The sequence below is a fragment of the Vidua macroura genome, chromosome Z (genome assembly GCF_024509145.1).
Source record: "Vidua macroura isolate BioBank_ID:100142 chromosome Z, ASM2450914v1, whole genome shotgun sequence".
In the NCBI taxonomy this organism is placed as follows: Eukaryota; Metazoa; Chordata; class Aves; order Passeriformes; family Viduidae; genus Vidua; species Vidua macroura.
In genome coordinates this window covers 44994557-45002223 of record NC_071611.1, presented here as the reverse complement: position 1 = coordinate 45002223, position 7667 = coordinate 44994557, and the positions used below count along the sequence as shown (strand labels likewise).

General features: G+C 37.6%; 1 long non-coding RNA gene across 1 annotated transcript; it reads left to right on the top strand.

Annotated features, from left to right (window-relative positions):
• Positions 1–2694: 2694 nt before the first annotated feature.
• Positions 2695–5204, top strand: LOC128822061 (uncharacterized). Its single transcript, XR_008441336.1, has 4 exons — positions 2695–3247; positions 3487–3563; positions 3934–3996; positions 4743–5204. It is a non-coding gene; the product is annotated as an uncharacterized LOC128822061 (long non-coding RNA).
• The last annotated feature ends 2463 nt before the right edge of the window (positions 5205–7667 follow it).

Here is a 7667-nt window from a genome sequence, read left to right as displayed (position 1 = left end):
TCTTTGGGTGTGACAGCTCCAGCACACAGCCAGAATAGTGGTAGCTGACAAATGTTCTTTTTGGAGCTGCTCTATCTGGCATGGGAGGATGAGGGGCTCCCTTGAAGATATCGCAAAATTAAATGCTTTGTCAGAAATTAGATGAACTCTACAAGCTCTGTTCCTGCCTGCATTTGAGGGCATTTGCTCTTTATGATCTTTTTCTGAGTCAACAGAGAAGGTTGTCCTGTGGGTCCACATAGTCCATGCAATCCAAGTAAGGGGGATTTTTTTAGCTTTAGAAATGTATCTTGACAGAGGTAATAATTCTGGACTGTCTAAAAGATGAAAGCAGTTATCATGTTTCATTAAAAATGTTTGGAAGACAATACTTTTTTTTTGTCTTTATTCATTATATTACTGTATGCTGTTGTGGTGCTGTTGGAAGCTACTATTTTTACAGAAAATGTCTCAGCCGTATTCAGCCTCACTGACTCAGGGCCCTATGATGTGCATGCATTTTACTTCAGATCATCCCTGGCTAAAAAGTAGAAACGGCTCTAGCAGCAGACCAGTCAACAGACCAGACCTCACCTCTGTCAAAGTATCTATCACAAAATCACCTTCTCCATGGGAAAACAGTGTGAGAGATTTTGCAGAGGGTTATTTATGTAATACCACCTGCCAACTCCTACTGTCCTTCTCTAGGGTGTCACAGTAGGGCTCAAGTCAGCCCTCTGCTGTTCTGAAGACTCCTGCCTGAGGGTTTGAACTGGGATGCGAGCCTTGTATCCAGAGATGCCTGCTTGCCATGCTGAATCTTATATTGTTTGGGTTATTGCCAAATACTTCATAAAGAAAAATATTTATTCCTTCTAGAGGTTTCTTAAGATTAGATAGAAATGTTTACAGGAAGGAACCAAAGACAGTATATGCAGGACCATAATTTTGAACATCTGTGACATTTTGGGCTTCCATTTTCACTGATTCATAAACAAAGATAGTACACTTAAATGTAGACTTAGAAACTAACTTTCACATAACTTCCAGAATATTCCATCTATAATGACTTATTATATGAAGCATTATAGTCCTCTTGAATGTCTACCTATATGCTTAAAATTCCTTGTTGTCTACCTCCAGGTATTTGCTTTGCTATGTTAGAGTTTACAAAGCCGTGCTCATGAATATGTACAAACAAAACCCTGTTCAGACTTCATGTCTGAGAATATTGAGTATAGAAAAAATAAAGGCATTTGACATGTATGGATAATAGCCTATATCCTCAACAGAACAGTTCTGAGTAATATCAACTAGCCTGGAACTATAGAAAAAGTTGATGTTAAACCTGAGTGTAAACATAGCATAGTGTACCATATGTTCTCACAGTTTCTGAGTGAAGTCAGAGTATGCTTTTCATATAATTTGCAAAAAATAACCTTTGGGCAATATATAATCATAACAAAAGTGATGTGAAAGTAATGTTAGGTAGTAGAATGTCCTGTAATTATTTGTTAATAATGGTTTTGTAATTATTTGATATAATTTGGTAATTATTTGGTATAACCCATTAGATAGAAATATATCTTAAAACTGTGCAAGTTCCTCAAATAGTTTAAAGTTATGAAACAGCAAACTGGAATGTTTTGATACCTAAACAGCTGTCTCTACTGGATGACACCTTTGATACTTTTGTCTTGCTTCTTACAGGCCAGAGAAGCTGAATACAAAACCAAATGTTTACATCTTCACCTCACCAGAAAGCATAACTGATATTACCTATGAAACATGCAAAAACTAGTTTTGCCTTTTCTATCATGTCAGAATATCCTATTTCCTCTAACTTTTAATGGCCTGCCTGTGTCTTGTCAGAAGAATTAACCTAAAGGTATTTAGGTAACTTCACCTATTAGTAAACTGATGCTGGGTTGGAATAACTCCCTGACCTGGGAACAGAGTCTGACAATTTGTATATATTATGAGGAAGAAGAACATACGGGATGACAGCCAAAATGCTCTGCAGACTACTTCCATGGTGCAGGAAAAATGGGCTGGGAAGATGTACAGTTCTCCAACAGAAGGCCAGTGTAGGGCCAGTCCCTGGCGTGATGATGGGGTAGAGTGCCAGGAGACAACTTGGCATGGCCCCGATAAGAGTTTACAGAACAAATGCCACCTCCACTAAACTTCACAAAGGCACAAAACTTTTAACTGCCTCAGACTAAACTGGGCTGCTGTCCTCCTTCTCCACATTATCATCCTTGTATGTACTGTGGCAACTCCTCACAATCACTTTCAATGCAAGTCAGCCAATAGACCTGATTTCATATGTTTTGTAATGTTTTGAGGCTTTCAGTAAGCCCAGAGAGCTTGATGCATTAACACCAGGTGCAAACAACATGATAATCAATGAAATCAAAAGGAGCAATAAAAAGACTGCAGAGTTTAATTCAGAGTTTAATTCCTCTATGGGTAATGGGGATGACTGTTTGCATAGGAATGTTATCAGACACCTTACTTAATCAGGTAAATAGCCATTTATCATTGCAGCTGGATTTTACCTTACCATGATCTGACAGCAGCACAGCAGACTGCCACACTGCTGTGAGTTAATCTCCTGTTGTGACATCCTGAGCAAGCTGAAGCTACATGACTTCATGATTTTGTTCCAAGCATGCTGCTTAGTCTTGTCTGAGACAATGAGGCTGCCACAGAAACTCTCTTCTGCATGAAGCTGAGAAAAGTCCATGGTGGACTTCCTTTTCAGAAATTCAAAGAAATTATGGTTTCACAGGATTCAGCAAAGCTTTGCCCAAAATGTTCAGTTAGGCTTTTAACTAGCAGGCCTTTTACAGGTTTTTTTTGAGGGGTGGAGGGGGAAAGCTACATCAGTGGTGAGGACATTGCTCAAAAAGCTCTCCCATCCCCTGGGAATTGCTAAGCTCACTTTTCCATCTCTTATGTATAGGAATCAAGAGGCAAGCAGAATAAAAGCAAAACTCAGCTTGAAAGCACATAGTGAAATCCATTGAAATATTAAGCAAGCTCCTCTTTCCTCAGGCCAAACTCATCCATTAACCTGAAGCAGTCTTCAGAGACATGCTTTTCATTCCACTGCTGTTTCCAACAGCCTTTTTCATTTTCATCTCTCTGGTACATTTTATAGTATGAAATAGGAAAATGTTACCAGTCCATAAGAAAAGGTTACTGCCTCACCTTCTGAATTCAATTTCCTGTTCAGTTGCTGACGAGCTCTGTAACTGAGTAGGTCAGTGTTTCATTATCGTGTACAAAAGATCAGAAAATGTGTTGGAAAACACAGATGTTTAAATTCTGATAGTAATAGTAGAAAAAAACAGATGAATCTTTGTTAAGAGAGAAGAGTGATGCTGTAGATGAGCAAGGAGTGGCACACAAGGAATAGTCAGAGAAAATTATATACTATTCAATATAAAAGATTTCTAGCAGGGAGAACAGTTTTACTTCTATACTCATATCTCATCACAGAGATGATCGATTTACTAGGCAACAAGATTTTGTGGCAATCCTACTGTGAAAAACAAGCAAGGACAATGCCATCTCCTGTATGTGTAAACTTCTGATTTCTTCTGTCTGAAGGAGTAAAAGGTGTTGAAGGATGCTGGGCTGTTATTTGGTGTTGGAACCCAGGCAGCACTGTGAACAACACAAGAAAGCACCATTTGCAGATATTTATTTAATTTCATTACATCTTATCACTGAAGTCATATAGATGTCAATTACCTGGTGGCTATTATATGAATCAAAAAGTCTAAGTTCTAGAAACCTTAGTATACAGGTCAAGAGGCAAATATCAATATTGATGGAAGGATGGATATAACCGTAGTGATACTATAAGGTTAAGTAATGTTATTATAAGCTTGCCTGAACATTTGAGTGTAAAATGTATTATATATGTATTTACAATTTTTTCAGTTATATGAAGATTTACCATGAGGACATCTTGAGTTTGTCAGCTGATGACAGTATCAAAGAAAGGTAACTCCACTGATCCTATAACTGTGGTTTATGGATGCCTATATTTTACATAGATAATTTCTAAACAAGCTGAGTTCTTTAAGCTGAAGCAGCTACATGAGCATTCGCTTGGGCGAATAGATGTTTCCTATTATACACAACCAAGAGATTTCCGTGCTGTATTATCTGTACTAAAGAACCTGCCCGGTTCCTCACCATGCTGAGCACATAAATAAACGCTGAGCAATTGTCATGGGAAAAAAAACAAACCAAGACAAAACAAACAAACAAACAAAACAAAAAAAAACCAAAAAAAAACCACACACACAAAAAAAACCCACAAAAACAACAAACAAACAAACCAAAACCAAAAAACCAAAACAAAAAACAGTAAACAGTAAAAATATTTTCCTGTCTGAACTTAGAAAGAAAAAAATAAAGAACTGAAAGTATATACATACAACAGGATTTGAGGTTATTGTTAAACAAATTCTTTTCAGTCCCTCAACATAATATCACAAATATTCTGACATCAACTCCTAGAATACCTCAGATTAAAACCGCCCCGACAAAATCATTTGATATAACAATGTATCAGTTCAGGACACCTATGAGACAAGCCTGCATGATCAAGCTTAAAATAATTAGAATGAAACATTTATCAGTAAGGCCATCCTCTGTGGCCTGAGCTCACACAACCTCCTGTGAGAGTTGTAACACTCCACCTTGCTGGTTCACAACCAGCTTGGGAATAACTTTTCCTTTAGATTTTCTTTACATGTAGGCGGTATTCTTCTGGACCTGACAGCATCAGCATCACTGAAGTATGAATGAAGAGTCTGATCCTATCAATACAAAATAAAGAAGAAGGGAAAAAACCAAACCACACCAAAAAAGGGCAAGAAATTTGGACTGCACTGTAAAAGTAGACATCCAAAGCTTCCTTCTTTCAGAGTGAGCAGCTGTGGTTATTATCACAAACCTGTAAGTACAGGTGGAAGTCTAGGGATTTCTTAAGCCTTCCTCTTAATATAGTAAAAATATCACCCCTGAAAATTTCTTCCTTTCTGAAGACAAAAAAATTAACTTTTTCTGCAAAATACATGTGTGAGATTCCTGAAAAGTATGAGAATGGGTGACTGACCCCTGCAATGGAGGAATGGCCAGAGATGGTGGGCAAGAATAATGCGCTGAAGGAAGAATGTAAGGAAAAACAATGAATTGTCATAAAGAAAGATGAAATTATCTCAGCACAGGAGAGACTGGATAGAAAATTTTTCTTTAGGAATACAGCTGCATCATTCAGTCCTAAGATCAAATAAACAGCCTTACCTGAAATAATTAGTTGAGAGTAACATTTTCCTGAGCTAACCAGGCCAATGTGGGAGGGTAGTGTTTATGTGACTCAGCCCAATATAAAGTAGAGAAAATAGGTAACTCAAAAAATCAGCTTGGAAAACAGTAGCTGGCTTGAGCTGGGTGTAACCTGCATGTTTCTTCCCAGTAACTGTGAGGACACAGTGTCATGACACCAAGCATTTAGAGACCAGTAATGGGAATTTGAAGAGTGTATTTGAATTGTGATTCCACTGATATTGCAGCTGCTATATTGTGATTGTGCTGCAATTCCAGTATATTGCTGTAACATTCTACTACATCAAAGTCCTGGTTATATCCATAAAAACTTGGTTAGAGAATATTGGACTATGGCTGCAGGCTACTAAATGAGCCCAACACAAAAGAAGACACAATTACTGGAGGCAAGACTTCTTCCTTTTTCTGGATTATCTGTCCCAGGTCATTGAATTGAAGAGCTTCCAGTAGAAAGTCACACATCTTTCATGGCCTCAAATACTGGAGCATCGTTTCTCCTACAGATGACTAGTACAGCCTCAGACTCTGCATCTTTAATGGTCACGTCCAATTAAATACATCCAATGAAAGGAAGTGGGAGCCTGCCTGATTTCCTCAAGTTCTCTATGATTTAAAAAAAAAAATCAAACCAAACCAACAAACAAAACAAACCACCAAAAAAAAAAACAAAAAACAAAACAAAACAAAACAAAAAAAAAAAAAAAAAACCACCACCCCCAGCACCACCACCACAACAACGATCAAACCAAACAAACAAACAGTCCAATGAATGGTCTGATTGCATTCTCCATACTCATCCCTAACTAAAAGACACTTCAAACCAATTAAGAGGCAGAGGACAATCTTTTCACAAGTTCCCAAATGTGCAAGCCCAGGCTCTACAATCTATTTGCCCTTTACAGTAGGAGGAGGCAGCTACAGGATTATTAATTGCTAATTTTGCACAACAAAAAGCCTGATATTCAATGTTAAATGAACTAATAGTGGCAAGACTGGACAGACTTAATTAATTATTTAATTATGACATGTATTGTAACAATTCTTAAGAGAAGTACTTGAACCTTTCCTTCTCAGTAATAATTTAAATGCTTTCTTTAATTTAGCAATATTTAAGATGACTTTCTTTGGCAACTGTTTCAAGTGAGTCAGAGTGGATTAAACAGCAACTTCGCAACACATTTTTTTGCTCACTTTTAAACTATTTTCAGCCTATGTAACACTGTAAGGTCTTCTGCCAATTTTGTGCAATAAATTGCTGCAGTTCTATCAAAGATCTCTATATGAAGATAAAATTTGCATTGAACAAGCGCAAAGAGAAATCTCTTAAGAGCAACTGCTGTATTTTTGAGTCATGTACCCTCTTTTTCATTGATAAACAAATCATTATTGTGGCAGAGTATGGTAAATAAACTGCTGTGCTTAAAACAGTAGGAGTTACATACCTGAACTTGCAGCCATCAACAATCTGCTTAAGCAGATTGTGTTTTGATGGTTAAAATTAGACTATAGCTCACCCCATTTCACCCTGCCAAAGCCACCTGATGAAGGTGTAAGCTGTCAAGAAACAGATAATGCTACAGACTAAAATCTAAAACAGATCTCACGAAAGAAAGCAAGCAAGAAAAAAAAAGAGCAACTAGAAATAACTGCCTGGATCCAGAGAAGCAAGTAACAAGGAGAAGTCCTTTGGAAAGCATTCAAAAGCTGTTGAGGTTTTAGTTTTACCCAATCAACTATCTTCCTTTCATTCTTCCTACATTCAGAGTGGGATTTGCTTTGCACTTTCTTTATCTGCAAGAGAACTCCATGACAACATAAGCAAGATGGTAACTGGAAACGCAGGAGTAAACAGAGTGGTGACAGAGAACTCCCTCAGCATGACAAGAAGTAATTTGAGTATTTACCTATTCATTTTTTTCCCCATAAAACATACCTCTTGAGCTTGAAAAGTCCAAAAGTCCCATTTAGACAGGGAAATCTAATACTTTGCAGAGGTGTAAGAAGAAAAAAAGCAAACATTACACATAGATCAGATACTCTGCTGCAGCAAAAGGGGACTTGGGGCAACAGGGAGAGGTAAGCAAAGTGGCATAGTGGCAGTGAAGGAGTACCCTGGATTTTGACTCAATCTGTAGTAGCTGTATTTTCATAAGCATGTTCTTGTATCAGATATAACTGACTTCTGTAAAGTCTCTTCTCTTTATCTCATATTCTTTACTTCTCTTCCCACCAGTTTTCTTTCGATACAATTGCTGCTCAGCAATACAACTTCTGTTTAGAAGTGGATCCAATTCCTATCTGAAGCATCTGCCCATTTC